Source organism: Phocoena sinus, chromosome 4 (genome assembly GCF_008692025.1).
Source record: "Phocoena sinus isolate mPhoSin1 chromosome 4, mPhoSin1.pri, whole genome shotgun sequence".
Lineage (NCBI taxonomy): Eukaryota > Metazoa > Chordata > Mammalia > Artiodactyla > Phocoenidae > Phocoena > Phocoena sinus.
The window spans coordinates 53,122,214-53,137,487 of NC_045766.1; the positions used below are offsets into that span (position 1 = coordinate 53,122,214).

Sequence of the window (15,274 nt, forward strand, 5' to 3'; positions counted from 1 at the left end):
TATTGGTATCATTATAATTAAAGTATTATGACAGTAAAATGAGTATAATGATGCATTCAAAAGACATGTCACAAGTTATCTTGGAATAAGGAGACATATCTTGGATGGGAGAATAAGGAGACACATCTTGGATGGGAGAAAAATTAAACTGGTGATTTTTAAGAACTATTTTTGGCTTACATTCTCTATGACTCCATCTGGTAATGTGGAGAAAATACATTTCTGCTGGAAAATCTGATATTTTCAGTGCACTGAAATAATCTTTCTCTTAAATGGCTACAGGAGAATTACACTTTGTATAGCACTGCCTTCCATATTATTTACTCCATTCACTACTTGGAAATTTATTCTGGAACAATTAGATGGAAGACATATTTGATTGCATATCATTAGCACTGTATTTAAGAAGAAAAGTAAAGGAAGTTTGTCTGCAAATTATGCATGAATGTTTATAGGAATTGCTCTAGATTTTAGTCTAGATCACAAAGGAAAAGGTGTATTTGTAGGCTAATTACAGTGATGAGTTACTTTGCAAATTTGTTTTTATACATTAATATAAAATTGATATTGACATGGCATTCCTACAGATTACATGATTTCATTATTTTGTTTAATTTTTGCAAAAACCCAGTTAGAAAGTGTCATTATCCCCATTTTACAGAACAGGAAATGCTGATCCTGATTCACAGTTATAGTAAATCACATGAGGCCACGTCACTGGTAAATGGCAGAGACAGAATAGAAGTATTGTGGTTCCAAATCCTATTCTATTTTTATAAAGATTAAGTCATCCATGACCTGTATCATCTATGATCCCTGGTAAATTTATGTAAATTAGATTTTGTGAGTTTTCCCTATTCCAGCAAGTCAAAATAACATGTTGTACGGTCATCTTCCTTAGTCTAAAAATCAAAATACCGGGTCTGAAAGTGGATATACTTCTGAGTGGCATGCAATACAGCATTTGAAATTGTATAGTCAAAAAAAATCTGAGCTAAAAAAGATAATGATATGTTTAACATCAGGGATGAGGCTCTGATGTATTTTAAAAGGAACTTATTATAATTTTTAAAAATATCTAATAAACTTGCCATCTACTGTAATGAAAATGGTTACATTTTACAAACTTGAATCTCTAATTGTTTTTGGTTAAGTCCTTTCTAAGGATGGCAGCCGATATACATCTTCTTTGCTAGAGCCAGGAACCTGAAACTGGTACACTGGAAATATTTTACCTGAAATGTGTGCTAAATGAAAGTTCCAAGCTTCACACATTTCTGAGGATCAAAGTGAAGAACCCATAGTGCATTGTTAGGGAATCATATCTACTTCCTTCAAAACTCTTCATCTGATTTGTGCTAAAATTTAATAAATAACTAACTGATCCTTTTGCCTTGATAAAATTCTACTGAGATAACAAAATCCTAGCTCCTGGTCTATGAAAGATGACGTCCTGCAAATATAGTTTCCCTTAACCTCCAAAAAAATAATTGGGTTAATCCAGCCACCGTAAGTGTGAAACTGAGGAGCTGCTTACTAAGGTTGAATTTAATATTGTCACGTGTCATCTGAGAGCTACTTGCCTGATCGTGTTGCCACTGCACAAAGTAAGCCTGACTACAAACGATAAAAGAATGATTATTCCAATATTTAGACATAGTTCATTGTCAACCCTGAACAGAATGGGGGGAAAAATGTTTTATCTTATGTGATCCTATCAATTTCTCTGGAAAGTCATTTATCTGGTTGCTATGTTAGTAGAAGAGCAAAGATAATGGGAGGAATCTTCCATTATTCTTACCCATGACTTTCAAAATGAAATTTTAATAAAATGGATTTGGGGGTTTTATTTCTTTTTAAAGCACCCAATATAAGAAAATGAAATATTGGAAGCGTATTTTTTAAAACACTTGTGAACCATAAAACTCTACATAAAATTGAAATTATTATTAACTATGGCTGCTTCTAATCTTATGCTTTAAAGGTAAAAAAAAAAAGGGACTAGAATTTACAATTATTGCCAATAAATAGAGAGGATTATATAAAAATTAGCTTTATCTATTTGCATGTTAAGAGCAAGATGACCAGTGGCCCTCAGACTGACATGCAGTTTTTAGAGTGGCTCTGTTACTGACTCCATGTGTGGCTTGGAGAGGTCCTCCGGCCTCTCCAGCTTTCCTCCTAAGTAGGATGGGGGTACTAGAATTAATGATAACTAAACACTCTTCTGATTCCAACATTCTATGGTCCTGTGACATTTCTAACCTATTACAAAAGAACGACATTTAAAAGTGTGAAGGCTCTGATAACTTTCTTTCTTGCATTATTTCATAAAAGTGCCATGAAAGCAAACTGACAAGTTCAGGCAGCTTTCAGAACATAAAGGAGAAAGGCTGACAGCTTTTGAGAACCTCTTTGCTTTCATCTGAAAGCAAGTAGAGAACCCTTGCTCTCTGGCCCTGAATGTCATATTATGTCTAGCGTCATTGAAATGTCTGACAACACTGTCGATTAAAAATGAGAATCACTGGGCCATATTTACCGTTATAAGGTGAAAGATAGTTTGAAAAGTATGGCATGAAGTATCCCAAAAGGATGATTTAGCTTAGACAATATTAACAAAATTTCACATGATAATAGGTATAGTCATTTGGCAGTAACTTGTTTCTTACTTTTTTCTGCATTTAGCTCTACCTTAAAAATTCCCCTTCATTTGTAAAGCTTTGTAAAATGCTGAATTTAGAATTCTGAAGGGACTGTCAATTAATATTATGAATAATATTATTTAGAAACCATTCTGTGTGCTGCACAAGTACTTTGAAAATGATTTGATAACCACTAAAGTGGCTGTCATTCATCTTTCAGAACCTGTTATACCTGGAAGTTTTATGTGACCTTTAGAAAACTGCATTCACAGAAATGTTCCTTCTAGTTTCCTAATAATTTTTATAAGAAATATTACCACACTGAGGTAAAAGAGTTTTACTTCCTTAGGCCAAATTCTTGTCACAACATGAAATAGGCAAAAGCAATTAGTCTAAAAAAAGCTCAGCGACAGTATCTTAGAATTTAAAGGAATAACCCTTAGGAATTAGCTCACATAATTTCTTATCCACTGTTTTATAGGTAGACCTCATTTAACATGGCTGACATGTTGCCCCACGGCCTGTGCTGAGCAGTCACTACATTGTTAGCTGACCTGCTCAGTTTTTGTAAAGCTCTATTATTAATTTTTACCTTATATTGACCAAATACCTACCTATCTATCAGTCGCTCACTCACACTATGCTTTTTGAGACCAAAGTAAATTTATCCATGCACTCTTCATACCTGCCTAGTTTCTGTTAGGGGCTCTGTGTTTTTCTCCATATGTCAGAAACCCATCACCAGTGGACTTGTACGAGTGCGGGATTGTTTTTCTCACAAAATGAGAAGTCCAATAGAAAGCTTGGTATTAATTCAGTGTTTCAAAGGTAATAGACCCAAAGTCTCTGCCTTTTCTTCTTGGTTGCTGAAGGAGGCTAAGGTTACAGCCATAACTTCAGTGCTCCATGTGGACAGAAGGGGAGGAAATACTCACATCCACAAAGTCTGCCTGATCTTTCAACAGTCTTTAAAGTTCTGCCCAACAATTTTTGCTTAAGTCTCATTGGTCTTAGCTAAAATGACTGAGAAAAGAATTTTTATACCTGGGCACACTGTCATACCCAATGAAATTGAGATTCTGTTAATAAAGGAGAGAGGAAAATCAATATAACGTCACGCAGTCTCTACCACATTAACCTTTAAGTATCCTAGAACATCTGCAAGATCCCAAGTTCTTTCTTCTCTCTCTCAAGCTAGAAGCAATTCCAACTACTTTGAACATTCTTTTTGAGATCCCTCATGAAAAACATCACCATTTCCCAAAGTGTGGAGTGCCTTCTTAAAGTACAGCACACAGAGTTGGACATAATATGACACTTGGGGTCAGACCATGGCGATACTAACTCTTGTCCTGTAGTTGCTGCATTTCTATTCAGGCAGCCTCACATTTAGAAATCTTTTTCAGTAACTAGCTCAATTTGAACATGCAGCCAGGCAAATCCAGCTGAAATTTTTCACATGGAATGAACCAAAGCTAGGATTACCCTATCCCATACTTAACATTTTAATCAACTTTATTGAGGTGTCATTTACATATGATAAAAAGCACCCATTATAAATGTGAAATTTGTTGAGCTTTGGCAAATGTGCACAATTGTGTAACCACCACTACAAACAAGATATAGAATATTTCCATCACCTCAAAAAGTTCTCTCATGCCCTTTTCCTGTCAGTTCCATCACCACCTGTCCAAGGAAGCTACTGGTCAAATTTCCGTTATTATAAATTTATTTTGTCTACTCTAGAAACCTCATAAAAACAGGATCATATATATTCTTTCATGCCTGGCATCTTTCGCACAGCTTGGTTTTAAAATTTATTTGCATTGATGTGTGTATCATTAATTCATTTCTGATTATTGCTCAATATATTTCATTATGCACGCAAACCATTGTTTGCTTATCTATCCTCCAACTGATTGGCATTTTGATTTTTTCCACTTTGGGGCTATTTTGAATCAACCTGAGGTGAATGTTCATATACAAGTCTTTTCGTAAACACAGGTTTTCTTTCTCCTTAGCAAACACTTAGGAGTAGAATTGCTGGGTCCTATAGTAAGTGTATGTTTAACTTTATGAGAAAATGTCAATCTGATTTTCACAGTGGTTAAACCATATTACACTCCCACCAGTAATGTTTGGTAGTCTCCTTGCCCCACATCATTGAAACACTTCTATCTTCAGTCTTTATTTTAAAATTCTAATATTTGTGTACTCATTATAGTTTTTTTATACATATATATCTTATTTATACTTTGTATTTGATATATTTCATGATAAACAATTTTTTTTCCATCTTAACCATTTTTTAAGTGTTCAGTTCAGCGGTATCAAATACATTCACATCGTTTTGCAAAAATCACCTCTGTTCATCCCCATAACTGTTTTCGTCTTGTGAAACTGAAGCCCTATACCCATTAAACAATAACTCCCCGTTATTCCTTGCCCCCAGCCCCTGGTAACCACCAGTCTACTTTCTGTCTTTATGATTTTGACTATTCTAAGTACCTCATATAAGTGGGATCATACAGTATGTATCTTTTTCTGACTGGCTAATTTCATTTAGCATAATGTCCCCAAGGTTCATCCATGTTATAAACATACTGCAGAATCTCCTTCCTTTTTAAGACTGAAAAATATTCCATTGCATGTATATCCACATTTTGCTTATCCGTTCATCCACTGATGGACACTTGAGTTGCTTCCATGGTTTAGTTATTATGAATAGTGCTGCTATGAACATGGGTGTACAAATATCTTTTTGAGATCCTACTTTCACTTTTTTGGGGTATATCTGCAGAAGCGGAATTGCTGGATCATATAGTAATTCTATCTTTAATTACTTGAGGAAACACCATACTGTTTTCCAAACTGACTGTACCAGTTTCCACCAGTAGTACGCCAGGGTCCCAATTTCTCCATGTCCTTGCAAACACTCATATTCTATTTTTTTGATGGTAGCCATCCTAATGGGTATAAGGTGGTATCTCGTTGCAGTTTTGATTTGCATTTCCCTAATGATTGGTGAAGTTGAGCATCTTTTCATGTGCTTATTGGCCCTTTGTATCTCTTCTTTGGACAAATATCTGTTCAAGCCTTTTGTTAATGTTGAATCAGGTTGTTTGGTTTTTTGTTGTTATATTTTTCTTTTTTTTTTTTTGAATTTTAAAATTTAATTTTACTTATTTTTTTATACATCATGTTCTTATTAGTCATCCATTTTATACACATCAGTGTATACATGTCAATCCCAATCTCCCAGTTCATCATACCACCCCCCCACCCCCAGCTGCTTTCCCCGCTTGGTGTCCATACGTTTGTTCTGTACATCTGTCTCTCAATTTCTGCCCTGACATGAGTATTGGTACTCCAGCTTCCATTTGATTTCCGTTTTCATGGAGTATCTTTTTCCATCCCTCACTTTCAGTGTGTATGTGTCCCTAGGTCTGAAGTCAGTCTCTTGTAGACAGCATATATATGGGGCTTGTTTTTGTATCCATTCAGCAAGCCTCTGTCTTCTGGTGGGAGCATTTAATCCAATCACGTTTAAGGTAATTATCCATATGTATGTTCCTGTTACCCTTTTCTTAATTGTTTTTGGGTTTTTTTTTGTAGGTCCTTTTCTTCTCTTGTGGTTCTCACTTAGAGAAGTTTCTTTAGCATTTGTTGTAGGGCTGGTTTGGTGGTGCTGAATCTCTTAGCTTCTTTTTGTCTGTACAGATTTTGATTTCTCCATTGAATCTGAATGAGATCCTTGCTGGGTAGAGTAATCTTGGTTGTAGTTTCTTCCCTTTCATCACTTTAAGTATATCATGCCACTCCCTTCTGGCTTGTAGAGTTTCTACTGAGAAATCAGCTGTTAGCCTTATGGGAGTTCCCTTGTATGTCATTTGTCATTTTTCCCTTGCTGCTTTCAATAATTTTTCTTTGTCTTTAATTTTTGCCAGTTTGATTACTATGTGTCTTGGCGTGTTTCTCCTTTGGTTTATCCTATCTGGATTTTCTCTGCTTCGTGGACTTGGGTGGGTATTTCCTTTCACATGTTAGGGAAGTTTTCAACTATAATCTCTTCAAATATTTTCTCAAGTCCTTTCTGTCTCTCTTCTCCTTCTGGGACCCCTGTAATGAGAATGTTGTTGCATTTAATGTTGCCCCAGAGCCTGTCTTCATTTCTTTTCATTCTTTTTTCTTTATTCTGTTCCATGGCAGTGAATTCCACCATTCTGTCTTCCAGGTCACTTATCCGTTCTTCTGCCTCAGTTATTCTGCTATTGATTTCTTCTAGTGTATTTTTCATTTCAGTTATTGTATTGTTCATCTCTCTCTGTTTGTTCTTTAATTCTTCTAGATTTTTGTTAAACATTTCTTGTATCTTCTAGATCTTTGCCTCCATTCTTTTTCCGAGGTCCTGGATCATCTTCACTATCATTATTCTGAATTCTTTTTCTGGAAGGTTGCCTTTCTCCACTTCATTTAGTTGTTTTTCTGGGGTTTCATCTTATTCCTTCATCTGGTACATAGTCCTGTGACTTTTCATTTTGTCTGTCTTTCTGTGAATGTGGTTTTTGTTCCACAAGCTGCAGAATTATAGTTCTTCTTGCTTCTGCTGTCTGCCCTCTGGTGGATGAAGCTATCTAAGAGATTTGTGGAAGTTTCCTGATGGGAGGGACTATTGGTGGGTAGAGCTGGCTGTTGCTCTGGTGGGCAGAGCTCAGTAAAACTTTAATCCGCTTGTCTGCTAATGGGTGGGGCTGGGTCCCCTCTCTGTTGGATTTTTGGCCTTAGGCACCCAACACTGGAGCCTACCCGGGCTCTTTGTTGGGGCTAATGGGGACTCTGGGAGGGGTCACGCCAAGGAGTACTTCCCAGCACTTCTGCTGCCAGTTTCCTTGTCCTCACCATGAGACAGAGTGACCCCCTGCCTCTGCAGGAGACCCTCCAGCAGTAGCAGGTAGCTTCCCATAATTATAGGGTGGAATAAATTTTTTCTTATGCATTCTTAAAGTAATTTTGTTGATGAAGTTCTTTTCCCAGGTAGTGATTTAAAACATTAATATGTTTATAGTTGTTTCTTATGCAGCACAATTATTTTAGTTTTATTTGACAATTCAAATTTTAGTTGGAGAGGAAACAGCAGACAAGTGGAAGATATATTTCTTCCATATACATAAGTTTAGTAACAAATAGATTTAGCATTTTAACAATTTTTCTAAAAATATTTTTTCATCTAATAATTTCTCAAGTATGTGAATGTTTAAATTTCAAAAAGACTATATTTGAGTTGATTCATAGCAATCTTCTTCTAAAACAAATACATCAATTTTTAATAATAATTTTTTTAACTTGATATCAAGAAGTTTATTTTAAAAAATAGAATGGTATCCTACCAAAGCAGTCACATCACATCCACGGCCTGGTGAAGGGAGAATAATTCTAGTGGACCAAGTTTCATAACTGCAGTGTATGTGGAACATTTATTTTTATCAGTAGTTGTTATTTTATATCAGGACCCTTGCTGACCAAAAAACAATGCTCGTTGCAATGAAACCATCACCTTGAAATTTCATCATATATAACTCAAACATTCCTGACAATTGGTTCTTAGCATATAAAGCACTTAAACAAACCATAGAGTCAACTATTAGTTTAATCATTTTTTAAGTACTCTGTTTAATAGAAAATACATTTTCATTTCTCAGTATATTTGTTTACTGAATATCTGTAAGGGTAATATTCTAGAGCTGTAAGTAGTATATGCAGTGTTTTGCTTCTCTTGAATAAGAGCTTGCAAAAATATAAATGGTCTGGTTTAAATGGTTAGAAATTAATAACTTCCTTTTTTTGTCATAGCATATAATTGATTTGTAAAATTTAGTGTGAATAAGGTTCAAAGAATAGCAGAGTGTAAGTTTCTGTTTAACATCTATCTCATTTGTGGAGCAACAGGTGACCACAGATTTGGGACAGTGAGATGGCAGTGAGTACTGCCAGCAACAGCCCAGTTGTAAGAATTTTGGTGGCACCTGTCAGTGTGATGAGATTGCTCTATTTTGAAGGATGATCCTCCTCAGTGCCCTAGTTTTCCTATTAACCCGCTTACTACCATACTGCTCCTTGCCCTTCTCTTGGACTAACTGCTGTGTCTTGTCCTATCTTTGATACAGAATCTTAAATGCTTTCAGTAGCAGCTCTTATCAGTACCACAGGAGGGGAGCGCCTTAGAGAACTGAAGTACTGTTATATTTTTCTACCTTCCAGGATAAAAGCATGCTGTTTGGATAAGAGCTGAAAATGGTTCAAGGAAAGAGTCCTAGATAAAAATAGATAAATAAATGAAATAAAATGTGAATAAATCTTTTCAAATGGTTCATGAAACAATATGACATTATTTCATACATCTTTAAGAAGTGAAGGGTTTGAAGAGTACACACATGCCAGGTGGTCTAAGGCAAAAATCCTCTTGCTTGTGAAATAAACATTTGTAGACAGGAATCTTTTTTTTTTTTTAATATGATGTTTGGGAACATAATGGGAACTCTTGAACCTAGTGTACATCAAAGTTGGAATATATTAACATTTAATATAAAACGTCGCCATCTGTTCTCCTGTTCTTTACTGAATTCAGAAAAGACCAGTAGTCCAACAACACAATGACCTATGTTTATAAGAAAGTACCACTTTTTGAGCAAAACACATAATATTAAGATTGATTGATTTAAAAGGATATTTTAAGGCCAGAAATCTGAATTAAATAGAACCATAATTAATTTATTCTTAGCTGTCAACAGGTAGCTTAATGTAGTTTCTTACAACAGATTTAAACTTTTATTTTGGAATCAATTTCCATTGTTTAAAACAGAGATTGGCAAAGTATGTCCCACTTCTTGTTTTTGAAAATAAGTTTTATTCTAACATAACTATACCCATTCATTTACTTAATGTCTATGGCTACTTTCATGATACAAATGAGTTGAGTAGTCATAACAGAGACCATATGTCCAACAAAAATACTTACTCTCTGGCCTCTACAGAAAGGTTTGCGACTCTTGTCTAAATCATAAAACCGCACCTGTTGAACCTTAAATCTATTATAGTCTAAAAAGAATAAGTATTATAAGACTTATGTTCAATATTTTCTACGTAGAAAACTTTCAGATAAATCAGTAATGTACCAAAGTGAGGTTTTTTTTTTTTTAATTAATTAATTAATTTTTGGCTGCGTTGGGTCCTCGTTTCTGCTTGCTGGCTTTCTCTAGTTGCAGCAAACAGGGGCTATTCTTCGTTGTGATGCATGGGCTTCTCACTGCGGTGGCTTCTCGTTGCGGAGAACGGGCTCTAGGCATGCGGGCTTCAGTAGTTGTGGCATGCGGTCTCAGTAGTTGTGCTTGCGGGCTGTAGAGTACAGGCTCAGTAGTTGTGGTGCATGGGCTTTGTTGCTCCACAGCATGTGGGATCTTCCTGAAACAGGGATCGAACCCATGTTCCCTGCATTGGCAGGTGGATTCTTTTTTTTTTTTTTTTTTTGCGGTACGCGGGCCTCTCACTGTTGTGGCCTCTCCCGCTGCGGAGCACAGGCTCCGGACGCGCAGGCTCAGCAGCCATGGCTCACGGGCCCAGCCGCTCCGCGGCATGTGGGATCTTCCCGGACCGGGGCACGAACCCGTGTCCCCTACATCGGCAGGCGGACTCTCAACCACTGCGCCACCAGGGAAGCCCGTGGCAGGTGGATTCTTAACCACTGTGCCACCAGGGAAGCCCCCCCAAAGTGAGTTTTGTGGAAAGCCTATCGGTATGTTTAAAAGAAAGAAAAACAAAAGGGATCCTATATTTGAACGGGATACTCTCTTCTCCCCTACTTGAGAATCTGTCAGATGATGAGGATCTGAGAAATCATTCAATAAATTAACGACTTTAACTTTTTAAATCTAATATTACCCAAATTTCTTTGACTTCCCCTTCTCCCCACTATAAACCAGTTTTTAATATTTTTGTAGGACAATAGTGGTCTGCAGAAGGAAGTGCTAAAAATGCTAACCTAAAAAAATATGTACTTCTAAAACGTGAAAACATATAGGTCAGAATAGCTCAACTGAATTTATAGAATCACAGATTGTAGATTTAAAAGAGACATATAGTTTATTTAATCGAATTCCCAATCTTAGCAGATTACAGAAAAATAAAATTGATAATTCCAATATGCTAATCTTATTTTACTACATAAGAGATGGCTAATCATGACTACCTTCAAGTTAACAAAATGCACTTAATGAATTGTGTATATATGTTGGCTTCACTCACTGTAGTTAAAGCATCATTATGCCATAAGTGCTGAAACAATTGTGTTTTTTACATATTGCATTAAATCAGTTAGTGCTATAATTAATTTTAATAGGATGTTTTTAAGTCCCTAACTAGATTACTTTATAACTAAGTACTGAACGCACCCTCTACGTGTTTTGTTATTTTAGAGGTAATGTAAGTTTAATTATGCAGATAATCCAAGTAGTTTTTATTTTGCCTCTGGGTTATCACTTTCATTTTAATGGCTTGAATGCTTCTTATCACTATTTGTGAATGGGATTAATTAAATCTAGAATGATGCTTTTAATACTGTGTGATGGAATAAATTTAGTAAGAGGGTTGACATCCATGTGTTGGTCAAAATTATTATTGAATCCGTTAGACCCTGAGAAGTATAAACTCAGAAAGACAAAATTCACTCCCATTTAGCATTTTATTGTAAATGTAGTCATTGTTTTATGGATTGTCAGTTGATTCTAAAATTAAAAAAAATATTTTTCACATTCATTCTTCTATTAAACAAATCCTTGTTGAGAATTTACTATGTATCCTGTTAGAATATAAATTCCGCAAAGCAGAAATCTTGATTTGTTTATGCTGTGTCCTTATTGCTTGGCATATAGTAGCTGCTCAAAACTATGTGTTGAATGAATGAATGGTTTTAAATACTGAAGATTCAGCAGCATAACATGAAACAATCTCAGTACTCAAATTGCTTAAAGGCATTTGTAGCACCATGTAGAAAATACACAATAAAGATAAATATAGAGGCTATGAGTCACTTAGGAAGAGACTAACCCACTTTTTAGGAAAGGGACCAGGGAAGGCTACCTTGCAACTACTAATTTACTTCCTGATTCTATGGATTTCTCTATTCTGGGCATTTCATATAAATGGAATAGTGCAATACAATATAATGCATGTATAAATAGAATAATATCTATACAATATGTTGTCTTTTGTGACTGGTTTCTTTCACTTAGTATAATATTCTCAAGCTTCATTGTTACATGTGGTAGCATGTATCAGTATTTTATTCCTTTTTATTGCCAAATAATTTCCCATTATGTGTACATCCCATATTTGGTTTATCCATTCATTAATTGATAGACTTTTTTCCTGCTTTTTGGCTATTATGAATAATGCTAATATTAACATTTATGTAGAAGTCTTTTTGTGTGTGGATACATGCTTTGAATTCTCTTGGATATATAACTAGGAGTAGAATTGCTAGATCATATGAAAACAATTTTATGTTTGAACTTTTTGAAGAACATTCAAACTGTTTTCCAAACTGGCTGCGCAATTTTACATTGCCACCAGCAGTATACGATGATTCCAATTTCTCCAGGCCAACACTTGTTATTATTGATCTTTCTTATTATAGTCTTCTAAGGTTATTATTTTTTAATGGAAAATGGCTTTCAATTTGTGGAATTTTAAATACCAGCAGCCCTGGGAGAGGTATTTGTAAGAAGCTATGGTTAATTATGTAAATATTATCTTCTCTTGGGGGTGGTTTCAGAAAATATGGACTTCTTTTTTTTTTTTTTAATTAGAAGACTGTACATTTGACGGTAGCCTTTCACTATAAGTAGCTTTCCAAAGATTTATATAACTGAGTTAAGGAATCACTACTATAAGTAAATCATCTTAGAATTAAAAGTTTTAACATTAATTTATTCAGAAGATCACATTCAAATTAATATTTCCTCTGTTTTTGATCAAATTTTATGTGCTATTAAATGTTTTATTTTTTATATGTATGCTCTGATTTATTCCATCAGTATTCTCCCTAAGTAGATTAACCCCCTTTTAAAGGCAGCAGTTCTGTTTTATATGTTCCTGAGAGCTGTGAAGGGTCTGGGATTCTACCTTACTTTCCAGCTAACAAATAAGCCTGCCACAGTTTCATGGTTGCTGGCAGAAGACACAGGCCTTCTCAGTCAGAGACAAAGAACTCTATTACCACAATAGCAATAGCCAGAATATCAGCATTTTCCTTTGCCTCTTCCCCAGTCTCCAGTTTGTTCAGGGTGACATGAAGAGGGACAAGTGACATCAGCACACACAATGCATTATGTTACCCAAGAGGAACATTAAACTTGAGAGAAAGATACTGTTTCTGTTTTCCATGTCTGTTTACTATATAAAACATTCTTGAAATGATAGCCCAGAACAAAGGCAGTCAGTGCTTCTGCTTACAAGATACACAGAAGTGTGAGACCCATGAAGAATTAACTTCCAATAGTTCTTTTTAACTATAATGTAGCTCTCAAAGTGTTTTGTACCTAGGAAGTTATAAGTTTGTTGACTTAATTTTGTTTTGCCATGCAGCATATATCGAGATGAATTTGTGAAATAAATATTCATTTTCTGTAAAATCTTCTGATTAGACCAAATGCTTCCCTTTTTATAACAGTAATGATTTTGTCGAGTTAAACTTTAACTTCTCTGCGATCATTGCCAAAAGAAAACTAGGTTATCTTTTGTAATGCATAAAAAATAATGTATATGTGTAATAAGTAGATGTGCTACTTTAAGAGATTATCAACTGAAATAAGTAATACAAAATCAAACAAGTTAATTTTTAATTAATTGCAATAAACTGGAGTGCTTAACATGAAGCTCCTCTCAACTAAATCCATTACTATCATTTAAAAAATTTATTTTATATTAATGTAAAAATATCAAGGGTAATAACCTGAAAGTAGTTAAGCTGGAGGAGTGAAGAGAAACCATCAACACCCTTGTTCAGACTCCCATAATTCACTTGGTGTTAACCACCTCCCCACTGACGGAAGCTATAATCCATAGAGTGCTTATTTTCTTTCCCCTTTATTTATTTATTTTCCCTACTGACATTTATTACTTTAATGATACTTAGGTGCTATAGAATAAACGCCTCTGTTTCAGACATATAGAAAATCCAATAATCTATCACTTTGATAAACCATTCCATTAGTAGGGAATAACTACAAATATTCTATATGCAAGTACTTTATATCATTCTGGAAATACAATCAAGAGGCAATGCTTTAAGGCTACACATTAAGGCTACCTTGGTTATTTAAATGTGTATAAGCAACAAGGGCACTTTTGCAAAAGGTAGTATAAATTAAACAGTATCTCCATCTTAGGAAAAGAAAAGCTATTACAAGCCAACTACACATTCAAAATGGTATCTTACAACTTATTGCTATTATTCTCATGCAGGGTAGATTATTGCTCACAATCGCACATTTCAGAACACCAAGCAATTTTCATATTTTTGTTACCTTTTAAGCAAGGTGACATCAGAATAAAAACTTTTAAAATTAAACTTTTCTTTTCTGTTAAAAGTGAAATTTATTACAATACAGTAAGTGCAAGTGTTATTAAAAATGCTTGTTAAAATTATAGTGTCTATATAATTTTTCTAATATAAATATTGGAAATAACAACTTTAACAGTTCTATACGTACATAGTACACTGAAAACATAAAATCATGCACAAGGCTAAAATATCACTTTGCACATTATCCTTTTAGGTATTACTCTTGTCTTCTGATCCCAGCATCATTACAGAATATGAAGGAGTTACAAACTTCAAGATTTCAGTGTTTTCAATGTATGTCAGTTATCACACATTAACAATGCTTTAAAATCATTGCTTATATTCTACACGTGGTTCTAGTTCCCATATTTCCCTTTCTCGATAGGTCTTGGACAAAAAGTTGATCTAGAAAACCTACGATTACAGGACCCAGCATGACATGAATTCTCAATGACTCATTTAAAAGTGGCATAAAGTGTCATATATATATATATATATATATATATATATATATATATTTTTTTTTTTTTAAGTCCTACAGGGCCTGAAACACAATAAGTATATCGCATGTAAATAAGATAAAGCAGCTCACCCTCTGCTTGCTTACTTGGCTCCACGTCTCTATAGGAAGGAGAAGCCGAACCATGAAGAAGTTAGGGCAAATCAGAACTGCTGGGAGTGTGTGTGTTTGGGGGGCTGGAGGGGCTGGTGAGGGTGTGTGGGGAGCAGCATAGGGAAGGAGCTGGGGAGAAGTGTCATGAAGGGAAATTAAACAGCGTTACTTATCCATTCTTCCCCATCCTGCTAAAACAGGGGCCAGTTCCAGCCCAGCCTCCCTCCCCTGCCTCCCATTGGGGGATTCGTCCCCCCAGCACTGTGAAGGCAGCCACTGCCTTTCAGACAATGTGAAGCCATAGCTGTTCCCTACTGAGAACACTTCACAAATTTGAGGAACAGGCTATAAATTATAGGTTTGGACATTTCACAAATACCAAGGATAGTCTGAAGTAGG

At 35.2% G+C, this 15,274-nt stretch overlaps 1 protein-coding gene across 2 annotated transcripts in view; it reads left to right on the forward strand.

The window, feature by feature from the left end:
* NAALADL2 (N-acetylated alpha-linked acidic dipeptidase like 2) overlaps positions 1 to 15,274 on the forward strand; it is a 1,193,283-nt gene that overhangs the window by 684,193 nt on the left and 493,816 nt on the right. The gene's annotated exons all lie outside the window — the stretch shown is intronic.